This window comes from Pleurodeles waltl, chromosome 8 (genome assembly GCF_031143425.1).
Source record: "Pleurodeles waltl isolate 20211129_DDA chromosome 8, aPleWal1.hap1.20221129, whole genome shotgun sequence".
Lineage (NCBI taxonomy): Eukaryota > Metazoa > Chordata > Amphibia > Caudata > Salamandridae > Pleurodeles > Pleurodeles waltl.
The window spans coordinates 12,212,282-12,224,763 of NC_090447.1; the positions used below are offsets into that span (position 1 = coordinate 12,212,282).

General features: G+C 40.3%; 1 protein-coding gene across 1 annotated transcript in view; it reads right to left on the reverse strand.

Annotated features, from left to right (window-relative positions):
* The window catches only part of LOC138249014 (pepsin A-like), a 128,463-nt gene that overhangs the window by 46,007 nt on the left and 69,974 nt on the right, over window positions 1-12,482 (reverse strand). The gene's annotated exons all lie outside the window — the stretch shown is intronic.

Below are 12,482 nucleotides of genomic sequence, written 5' to 3' on the forward strand. Positions count from 1 at the left end.
ACTAGAACATTTCACAGCTGAACAACAGACCCAGCCCATTCCAGGAAGCCGAAGAATCATAGCTCATCACACATATGAACATTCTGCTTCATGAGTCAGAAATACTTATTTGGACACGTTAGACCAAGAGCAGCCATAATCTGTGACTACATTAGCTCAGTGAAATGACAATGACCCAAAGCCAGTGTCAACCTACTTACACAGTTTGTAATACACATGGGTGGTAGATTAGCCAGAACCTTTTAACTAACTCAGCGTGCAGCCTTTAATGAAGCAATTTATGAGGCACATCCTCATGTTCGATAGCTTTGACTGCAGCAGCATCAAATTACCCATGAATGACAGTGATTCCATTTAACACACAATCAGGGTAGCCAACCAACAGAAAGGCAACAGAAAAGTGCAGTCTTTCAGCTGACAAAAGCCATCAAAGTCTCACAGTGTACCATAATGCAAGCTCATCTGCATTTCAGCAAGGGATCTGTATGCTGCAATACAAGTCACTGAGGCCCAGAAGTATACTCTGTTTATGCTGAATTAGTGTAATGTTTTTTACGCTAATTCAGCACAAACCTAACTCCATATTTATAATTTGATGTTAGACTAGTCTAACATCAAAATATTGGAGTTAAAGTCCTTTTTTGCTAGCGGGAAACTACCTTGTGTCAATAAGAGGCAAGGTGGGCGTTCCCAGGCAAAAAGATACTCTAAGGCCCTAGCGCATTATTTATCCTCCTGTGCAAAAATGGTGCATGGGAGGGAGGCGGGCCTAAATAATGGCACGAAGCTTGTTTAGCACCATTATTTAACACCTGGGTCAGGACAGGCATTAGGGGACCTGTGGGCCTATTTCCATGGAGCCCACAGGTGCCCTCCCCAGGCCAAAGGGACACCCCCATCCAGGTAAGTATAGGTAAGTAGAGGTAAGTATTTGGTTTAATTTTTAAAAGTACTATTGGGGCCCTGAAATGTCCCCCCTACATGTCACTGGGTGCAATGGCCATGCTCAGGGGAACCTTGTCTCCTGTGCTAGCCATTGGGGTGGTGGGAATGACTCCTGTTTTTCTAAGACAGGAGTCGTGTGGTATGGTAGGTTTTGCGTTGAGAAATGACGCTAGGCTGGTTAGAGTAATTTTTTTTTTACTCTAACCAGCCTAACGTCATTTTTCAGTGTAAAAACCCCTTCCCCATACCGCCACCCTCACCTGGCTAACATAATTTTCCTTGATGTTAGCCCACACTTAGCGCCGGCTTGTGCTATTCCTTAAATATGACACCCGGCTGGTACTCTGGAATGGCGCTAGCCGCCGTTCAACTTTTTCACACAAAACTGCGTTAACGCAGTTTTGCGTGAAAAAGTTTAAATGTGGGCCTAAGTCTTTGGTGTTGTCTATCTATTATGACATTAAATGAGGTATACTGGAATATTTGTGTTTGACGAGAAGCAAAACTGTAGGACAGGGAGGTTAAGCAGCGGCAGCACACTGGGCACATTCAACTATACAATATATGGGCAGGGTAACAAGTGACTGTAACAGGAGACTGTTTCCGTCATTGATGCCATATAGAAAGTTCCACTTGATCTGTTGTTAGAAACCTGTCCAGACACATTCTGTGGTCTGCTTGCTGGAAACTCCATTAGAAGTCTTACAGAAACCAGCAGGTCTCCACATACCAAACAGTGCCATGGTTATAAATGTGATCACTGCAGCTAGTTTGCCTAGAAATATCTTCAAAAGTCCAAAGGCTAAACGGGCTCTCAATTGACTAACACCAATTTAAAATCCATGTTGAAGTGGACCACAGACATAATAATGATGCATACAATATCGAAACACAAAAATATAGGGAAGTAAATATCTGTAACAAAACTATCAACTTCCTATACTTAACTAGTAGAACGATAAATATTGAGAACACAAATATCATTATTAAAAATATAGATTTTTACCCATATAGAAAACCCAAAAAATGTGTTATCTCTAAATAAACTTATATTATGTAAGAAATATTGATTCACACAATTATTTATCACCAAAATAATTAAATAATCATTATTGAATATATAAAAACACTTTTTACATAAAACAATTACTTTAAAAAAAATATATATAATTATGCACATATTTAAATTAAATACAACTATATCACATCAACAAAATAAGTACCATTCACTACCATAAATTACATAGCTAAAATAATAACAATACAACTCCCAAAAACAAATTAGCATTACCTGCAAACATTTAAACACCAACCTAGCTTTAAATAACTACATATAAATACAGTTATTTTCAAAACTATCAAACTATATCATACATCAAAAATAAAACTTAAGTTAGCATTTACCTTAGAAGGACTCAACTGATAAAAAAATAAAAATAAAAATAAACCAACCAATAAAATATAACTATAAACTATTCTAGCCAATAAAATAAAACAAATAATTTATGGGTTTGGCAGTCCATGTAGGCGGTCTGACTGCCGAATTATGAGATTTTGGGGGTCAGCTGAACTCGAGCCCGCCAGGGTCACACCGACACTGTCAGCCATGTGCCGACGGCCTTGATGGCAGCCGGACACCGCCTTGCACATTGGGATGTGCTTCACCATCAAGCAGACTGTGGCGGGGAGACCACCTGCTTCAAGGTGGTGGAATTGAGTGAAATGGGGTGCTAGCTCCCCATATCCTTCTTTTCCCTTCAGTCCATGATGTGGACTCCTTTGTACAGGACCCTCTTCACAGCAGCCACCTCACCTCAGGAAACAAAAATAATAAAGGTAAGTACCTCTCTCATTGTACTGCCATTGACTTTACTGGGCATATATGGCCCAGACTCCATCAATGTAATTTTACACATGTATCATGCATATGTGTACATACTGGATAAAATGTACACACCTGCTTCAACACAAATATAAAGATATACCTTATATTGCTACCACACTCCCTGCTGGTTCAGCTCCGTTAGAAACACCGCCGCTGTCCAAGCGGTAACATTGTAGTACAGCCGGCAGGATTCTGTTGACTCGGCGGTCCTTATAGGGACCGCCGCCTTGGCGGGCTGGAGGTTGGACCACCAAACTCCTAATCAGGCTCTAAATCAGCAATATAAAAGGTACACTAATTTAAACAACTAAGTACTTTGAAAATGAAAAATGTTGAAAGTCAAGGAAACTCTGCCAGATTCTCTCAACAGACCATTAAAGAAGAAATATGTACATCAAAAGAACTGCCTACCCAAGAAAGTCAAACTTACATTTAGACAAATTAAAACATTCTCCAACTTCTTTCTCTTTATATAGACTTCCTAAAATAAAAAAAAATATTACTTGATAACGATCAACTGCCAGAAAATAACAACTATAACAAACCAACAAAACGATATAAGAAAATAAGTATAGCAAAATTATTAAAAAGCTATAAACTCAAGTGTTAGAAATGGGGTCTTAGGTTGGCAGTCAGGTTACCCACTGTCCAAGCAAGGACCCTCACTCTAGTCAGGGTAAAAGATAATCACCCTGCTAGGTGTAAATTATTTGTACCAACACACACAGTAACTTAATGAAAACACTACAAAATGATACAACACTGGTTTAGAAAAATAGAGAATATTTATCTAACAAAACAAGACTAAACCAACAAAAATCCACAATACACAAGTCAAGTTATCAATTAAAAAGCAAAAAGAGTCTTCATGTAGTTTTAAACACACACTAACACTGTTAGCGTGAAAATGTACCTTGGGTGCGTCACAAATAACCCTGCACGGGCGAGTGTGCGTCAAAGAGGGCTTGCGATGTGTCGATTTCACTCATGAGCGAGACCTTGCGTTGTTTCTCCTTTCATCAGGTCCGGCACTTTGTTTCTTCTCTCCGCAGGAGAGCGATGCGTCGATCCGGTCAGCACTCTCAGGTCTAGGCAGGCCTTGCATTGTTTTTACACGCCCAGCAGTAATTGCTTTGGAAATCCTGCAGCACAATGATCCAAAAACCACGCAGCGTGGGTTGCGATCTTCCAGCATCCATCAGCGATGCTGCACGTCGTTTATCCAGCTCCGTGCGTTGATTCTTCAGTCATGTTGCAGGCGAGCGTCGATTTTCAGCCACGAAGCCGACGGCGTGTTGATTTTTCACCTGCATATCGGAGTTGCGTCGATCTTTTCCCCGCACATCGTTCTGTGCGTGGATTTTTTATTCTTTGGCTGCCAGCTTCTCCTTTCAGGGTCCCAGGAACTGGATGGTCACCACTTGGCAGAGTAGGAGTCTCTCTAGAGACTCCAGGTACTGGCAGAGAGAAGTCTTTGCTGTCCATGAGACTTCAAATAACAGGAGGCAAGCTCTAACTCAAGCCCTGGGAGATCTTCACAAGAAGGAAGGCAACACAAAGTCCAGTCTTTGTCCTCTAGCACAGGCAGAAGCAGCAACTGCAGGATACTTCCACAAAGCATAGTCACAGGCAGGGCAGCTCTTCTTCCTCAGCTCTTCAGCTCTTCTCCAGGCAGAGGTTCCTCTTGGTTTCAAGAAGTGTTCTAAAGTCTGTGGTTTTGGGTGCCCTTCTTATACCCAATTTCTCCTTTGAAGTAGGCCTACTTCAAATCAAAGTCTCTCTTGAATGTGAAATCCTACCTTGCCCAGGCCAGGCCCCAGACACTCACCAGGGGGTTGGAGACTGCATTGTGTGAGGACAGGCACAGCCCTTTCAGGTGTAAGTGACCACTTCTCTCCTCCCTCCTAGCACAGATGGCTCATCAGGAAATGCAGACTACACCCCAGCTCCCTTTGTGTTACTGTCTAGTGACAGGTGCAACCAGCCCAATTGTCAAAATGACCCAGACAGGGAATCCACAAACAGGCAGAGCCACAGAAATGGTATAGGCAAGAAAATGCTCTCTTTCTAAAAGTGGTATTTTCAAACACACAATCTCAAAATCAACTTTACTAAAAGATGTATTTTTAAATTGTGAGCTCAGAGACCCCAAACTCCACATGTCCATCTGCTCCCAAAGGGAATCTACACTTTAATCATATTTAAAGGGAGCCCCCATGCTAACCTAAGAGAGGGGCAGGCCCTGCAACAGTGAAAAACAAATTTAGCAATATTTCACTGTCAGGACATATAAAAGACATTACTATATGTCCTACCTTAACCATACACTGCACCCTGACCTTGGGGCTACCTAGGGCCTACCTTAGGGGTGTCTGACATGTAAGAAAAGGTAAGGTTTAGGCCTGGCAAGTGGGCATACTTGCCAAGTCGAATTTACAGTTAAAACTGCACACACAGACACTGCAGTGGCAGGTCTGAGACATGATTACAGAGATACTTATGTGGGTGGCACAACAAGTGCTGCAGGCCCACTAGTAGCATTTGATTTACAGGCCCTGGGCACCTCTAGTGCACTGTATTAGGGACTTACTAATAAATCAAATATGCCAATCATGGATAAGCCAATTACATACACATTTTGTAAAGGAGCACTTGCACATTAGCACTGGTTCGCAGTGGTAAAGTGCCCAGAGTAACAAAAACAGCAAAATCAGAATCCAGTACACATCAACAACCTGGGAAACAGGCAAAACGTTAAGGGACACCACGCCAAGGATGAAAAGTCTAACATCAAGCAAATATTGATCAAAAATAAACCTAATGACCTCCAACTCTAGAAACTACCAACAAATTAACATTTAAAATGAAACTATTTTTTTTAACCAACAGGAACGAAAGCGCCTGCTCCACATTAGAACACCCTTAACGGAAAAGCTGCAAAACCATGAAATATCTAAACAGAACATACATGCAATTATATAAAATAGAGGCAGTTGCATATTTTCACATGTAAATAAAAACATACAAAACATAAAAATATTATACATCTATACTATCACACAACTTTCAGATACAATGGTAGAAACTGTAAAGTAAATCACTCTACAGAAAAGAAAGAAGTTCTTAAACTACATAGACTGCACCTACAGCAAAGAAAGTGCATCATCAGTAACTATAAGCTGGTAATGTACTAAAGATCATGTAATGCATGCTATTAGAGGGAAACTACAATAGGTGATGTTGTAGTTCATGTAAGACAGCACTACCACCACCAAATGTTACATCAATAGAAGTAATGTATATATTGCAGGTTACAAGATGGACAAGCAGTATCTCCCAGGAACCAACAACCAAAAAAATTAAAGATATATGTATAGTTACCATAGAGCCCAAGTTATAGTTACTTGGAATAACTCTAACTGATTAAATCCCATGGTTGTGTGCAAGTAAATTCAGAACCTAGCTATAATGTAACTGTAACGTTTGTTTTTTTAAGTGAATTTCTACAGTTAATTTAATTCTATTTCCTAACTATAACGTTCCTGTAACCTTTGTTTTTTCAATTAATTTCTATGTTTTTTAATGTAAAGTAATTTTAATTACTATACATTATTCCAACCACCGCTGTGCATGGTCGTCGACCGTGTGTGGCAGTGGATGGCCTCATTGGAAAACTGACTATAACTACCAAACCCCTTGCCACGGTGGTTGGATTAACGTATAGTAATTAACATTATGTTAAAAAAAGCATAGAAATTAATTGAAAAACACATAGGTTACAGCCAGACCCTCTATTACCAGCCAACACTGCATGCATAAGTCTTTGAGTGGGTCTGTGAGTGTGTGCATGAATACCTCAGTGGGTGTGTCCATAGGTGCATGGGACTCTTTGTGGGTCTGTGAGTGGGGCATGGGTCCCTGAGTGGATGCCTGACCCTTTGAGCAGGTCTGCAAGTAGATGCATGACTGAATGAGTGGGTCTGTCAGGAGGTACGTGATTGTTTGAGTGAGTCTGTGATTAGGTGTATGAGTGTCTGAGTGGGTCAGTGAATATGTACATGAATACCTGAGAGGGTCCGTGAGTGGGTGTGTCAGTGTCTAAGTGGATCTATGAGTGGGTGTGTGAGTGTCTCAGTGGGTCTGTGATTGAGTATATGAGTCTCTGAGTGGGTCTGAGTGTGGGTGCAGGAGTGTCTGAATGAGTTTCTGAGTGCATCTGTGAGTGGGTGAGTGTCTGTGTCAGTAGTGTCAGTAGGTGAATGAGTGGCATGGCCAAAAAGGAACCGCACCTGCCCTTTTATCCAACAAGAGTCCGTAGTTTTGCACAAAATATCTACCCAACTGAAGAACTTTCTACTGGTTATTTAGCAAGTGCTACCTCATTGGGTAAATGTCCAGTGTGTTTTATACACTACAACTGCGTAATGGACCATGAGGAAATGTTTTCCAGTGACTTTGTGTGCATTTGGCAATGATTGTTCCTTGTGCGTTTTCCCCAAGAATTCTGTGATAACATTAATCCTCCCAAAGAGAGATCAACAAAGCTACAAAAACGTAAATCTCCTCCGAATCGGGGTCCTTCCTCTTAGCTATATGAAGTAAGTGTTTCTTTGTTTGGTGTGAATATCCTCATATTCCTCTGCATCAAGAATGAGGCTGGAAACGCACTGGGAGGCCCTTGGGTAAGCTGTCTATCATCCTGGCAAATGGAAGGAAGACCTTTGCATACTACTATGGTAGAAATGGTAGGGCCCAGTGGGTGGAGTTTCCAGGTGATTTGCACATATGCATACTCATAGCAATTTAAAGGGAGAACCATGGGGTCTGCTCTCACCAGGAGAGGACAAGAAAGAACCCACTCGTCACAGTCACCTACAGATTGTGCTCCAATAGATCAAAGTGCATTCATCTTCACAAAGGATTTCAGATCTTTTTCAATATGGAATCGCTGAGTAAACACATGTGCTTTGCCTTCACCATGCCCAGGAGTTAGGATCACTTGTCCTTTCCAGAAGTGGAGCTTCAACTGGGGCACCTGCTACGTTTATAGTTGTAAGTACTTCCTGTTGAGGTTTGATTTCTGTGAAATGAGCATCATGGCAAGAATCGAAGCTCACCTGCTTGTTTATCTAACAAGAGTACAGTTTTGCGTAAACTGTCTAAATGTTTTGCATGGCTGCGATTCACAGTCAGAAAACCGCTACAGAAAAGTCTTGTTTGAAAAAGGCGGCTCTTCTCTTTCAAATGAGAACTCCCGGAAACATTCAGAGTCCTTTTTGGGGCATTTATTTCCCACCAGAGTGGAGAGAGTGCTTACCAGCTCCTTCCTCCAGCTCTGGCTGGTAAAATTGTGATGTCAGTGCGCCTTGCGGCGAGCTGATGTCACAGATATGTGGGAGTCAGGTAGAGACGCAGAAGCGATTCTGCTACTCTCCAGCATTTTGTAAAATAAAGGAATATTCCAGTCCTTTTCAGCCCCCCGTCAACCAGTGGTTGACAGATGCACAAGGGAGGCTGTAAGTGTGCCTGACATTGGCTAACAGATGCAGCTAAGGGGTTAAAATCATAAACGTATGCAATAAATAAACTTTGAAAATATAAATTAGAAAAAATGTGTGACATCTTTATTATACAAAAAAGTTATTCATAATAATTTTGGTAAGAAACATACAACAAACTAAGTTCTAATAACCAACAATACTACCAAAATACAACTATGGGCATGATTCACAAAGGTAAACTTAAACCAAAAGTTGAAGTGTAGTCCTGAAGTCTAAGTTTAGACCTCAATTATAACTTTACTAGTAGTAGAGTTAAACTTTTGGTCTCAGTTTAGACCAAAAGTCTAACTTAGACCAAAAGTCTAACTTTACTAGTAGTAAAGTTAGATTTTTCTGCATAAAATGTTACACTACTTGTTTTATTATTTAATACCATTAATATATATTGGTGTATATATACTTAATATGAAATTAACATTTATTAAAAATATCAATATAACATAATAAATGTACAAAATATAAATAAATAATTTGCTATCCTCTCAAAATATTAACCTAAAAACCCAATAGGCCACTACTAAAAATTATATTAAGCATTTTTTTTATACATTAACACAACTAAAAATAAACATTTTAACAATTTCATTACTAAAAATGTAACACAAATTTATAAAAATAATCCACATATACAACAACCACACTGCAATAAATGATATACTAATTAACACTATCAATATTAAATGCAACAATATTTTCTACAGCTATATTTTTTTACAGTGCTATTAAAACAACACTTAACACGACATTACTACCTTTGATATTCTGTTGACAGTAGTTTTAGATATACTGGAAACCATATTTTTGAATCACAATATTTTTTCCAATATTTTGTCTACAATTAATACCATTAAGGTAAAAGGAGTCCGCATGTAACTCCTTCTGGGCATTGACTTTTTTTAGATAATGATCCAAAAACATTGAGTCTTGCCAGTCATATGGCATAAAGACGGCAAGGAGTAGATGGTGTGTGCCTAGGGAGGTATGAAATGGTACTCAACGTATTGCACTACAATTGACATTGCTTTTTGTAGGCTAATTCCCACAGATACATTTCCCACTTGCAATGAGTGAGTGAAGAAGGAGTCTTTTTATAAAAAAAAGCTATTTACCTACGATAAACAAATAGAGGAGTCTAAAGAGTGATAGGTTAATGTCATCGAAAAACCAACCCAAAGGCCAAAGTGACCCTGACGCCAGGCATTTTCACAAGAGGGAGGCTCTACACAGCGACCAAATTGCATGTCTGAGACCTGTTCCAAGTATCCATCGGCTCTGGTTTCATGATGAAGGATGCTGACCAACAGATGATGAATGTTTATTTTATTAGTTAATTAAAACCCTAAAAATATTCCTTCAACATAAAATTTAACAGAACAATATTGGTGCACTAAGACATTTATATTACAATAAAAATTATTTAAAAAAACTAGTTTAATACATTCTACAGATTTGATTTGCCGCTACTTAATTGAATGCTTCAGTTAGTGCTTGTCTACAGGATCTGATCCCTAAGCCATTTAGTTATTTTTTCAGTAAACATCTTCTTTCAACAGCCAAAGCTGGGCAAATGCAGACCACATGCACCAAGTTTTCTTCTGCAAGATGACATAGGCGGCACTCATGGATAACTGCTCACGGCCCCTTCTTCCATTTTGGCATGAGGTCTAGCGTTGGAACTTCACCCAGCCTGAGCCTTAGAAAGCATTGCTGGATGTTCTGCGAGTAGGGGGCATCCGTAAGTGGTGATTCTTTGAAGGTTTTACACGAGTGAACTAGCCATTTTTAGCCAGAACCTCCCTGTCTTCTAGCGAGCTGTGTAATTTACTTGATTTATTTACTGCTTTGTTAAAAGCCGGGTGGAAAGCGACTGGTCCCATACATCACCTCAGTTTAAAAGACTTATACTCTTTTCCAGATACCTTTTGTAATTGCTATTCCCTCTTTCTAAAATAATTTCCTGCCAGACTAGATTAGCTAATGACCCTTTTGGTGCGCGGCTCAGTTTGGAACTGCATTTGATTTATGCTACAGGACGGGCCAGCGACTGCTTAACCAACCTGAATTCCAGTCTCACCTGGACTGGGGAGGCATGCCCTGGTAACCAAAAGACACGCTTATATTTCTTTATCAGAAACTTATCCAGGAGAGCTACCTCCTTCCCCCTCATTATTTCGGCCCGTAGGTGAGGGTTGGCAGTAATTTTGCTCTCATTATGGCTGTCAATGGGTTCAGAGCATGGCCACAGGTTGAATTTGAGAGCTTGCCAAAAGCGTGAGCAAGTGCCTGCGCCTTGTTTTTTATTGCTTCTTTTTGTGGCCCATAGTTACATCTGGCATCGACCACGACTCCTAGGTATCTGTATGAGCTTACTTCCTCTAAGGTCTTTCCATTCAGGTACCATTTACGCTGGCTAGTGGGTCTGCGATTTAGAGTAATCATTTTAGATTTGTTATGGTTGATTTCTAATTAGTTTGTTCTTGCATACTCTTCTAATTTGTTTAGCAGTTTTTGCATGCCTATTCTGGTGTTGCTAATTAGTAATGGGTCATCTGCATATAAAATATTAGATAGTTGGAATGGGATGATTGATTGTTTAACTTGGCGGAAAGATCTGCTATGTACAAGTTAAAGAGTGCTGAGGCCAATACGCAGCCTTGTTTAACACCGACTGTTGTTTAACCCCAGTTTAACCTTCACCCATGTATCAGAGTAAATCATTTTGATGGCATTTAAAACAGTAGCTGGTAACCCCCAAAGCTGTAGTTTGGCCCACAGTTTGCCACGTGGGACACAATCAAAGGCAGCTTTAAAGTCAACAAAGCACAAATGGGTGGGAGTCCAGGTTGCTTTTGCTCTGTTGGTGATCAGTCCCAGCGCCATAAGTTTTGTTAGCGTTCCTTGATGCTTGGTGAAGCCGCTTTGATTTAAAGGCAGAATGTTTTTATCTGCAATCCAAGTTTCTAAGAGTTTCTAGCACACAAAAAGAGTGATTAATCAGTAATTGCTTGGGGAAGCCGCATTCCCTCCCTTGTATATGGGGTGGATTATTAAGCCTCTCCAGGTTGCCGGAACAATTCCTGTTGTGAGCACACAATTGAACACTGCAGTCAGGAAATTGGCCCATCTTTCTGTTTCCTGTTTAAACAGTGCCTGCGGTAAACCGTTTGGGCCAGGGGCACAGTCATTTCGCGACTTCGCAATGATTTTTATTATTTCTGATGCGTGATCCTCCAACTTTCCGAAACATTGGGTTCCTGATTTTTTGTGAACCCCTGGGTTCACAGTCCTTCTTTGGTGGGCAATTCTTTTAGATGAGACTTTAAGTGGCACACCCATGCTTCCTCTGTTATGTTTGCATTATTAGCTGCCTTTGTATTAATGATTTTCCAGAATCTTTTGGAGTCAGATGTTTTGGACGCAAAGTGTACCTTGGCCCAAAGCGTCTCCTGCTTATGCTTTTTAAAGGTCCATAGTTCCCTTTTAAGCAGTTTCCTTTGCTCTTGAAAGGTGGCGAATAATGATCCATTGTCTGGGAATTTACGCAGTTGCCTTAGTAGTTTACCTACAACTGCTTTCCTTCTACGTACTGGCTGCGGTAAGTGTGAACGTTTGTGATATTTCAATTGTACTCCCTTTCTTGTATTTCCTGAGGAGTCTTTGTTTATAAGATTGGTGGCAAAGTTCTCCCAGACCCTTGTCAATTTTGCCCCACTCATGGCCATTGATTCTAGCCTTAGTACAGCACTTCCCAATTACACTGAAGATCCCTATCTTTATGTCGTGGGAGTAGCCCATGGTGTATGTGTTGTCAACCATGAGTGACCATGACAACGTGTTATTGACCATGCACCGGATGTTCTACTTTGAACATGTTAAGTGAATCTCTGAAGCAAGGCAATGTACTTACACTCTTCAAACCTGCATAAAGATTTACCATATATGTCCACAGGAAAGAGAGACTAGGCTGCTGAAAATGCTGCATGGAAATGGAACAGGTGGTTTTTAGGAATGTGTCCTTGATTAGAAGCATAAACATGTTGTATCAAATTACCTCACTCTAACAAAGAGAACAGATTTGCTTAGGAGAAGGA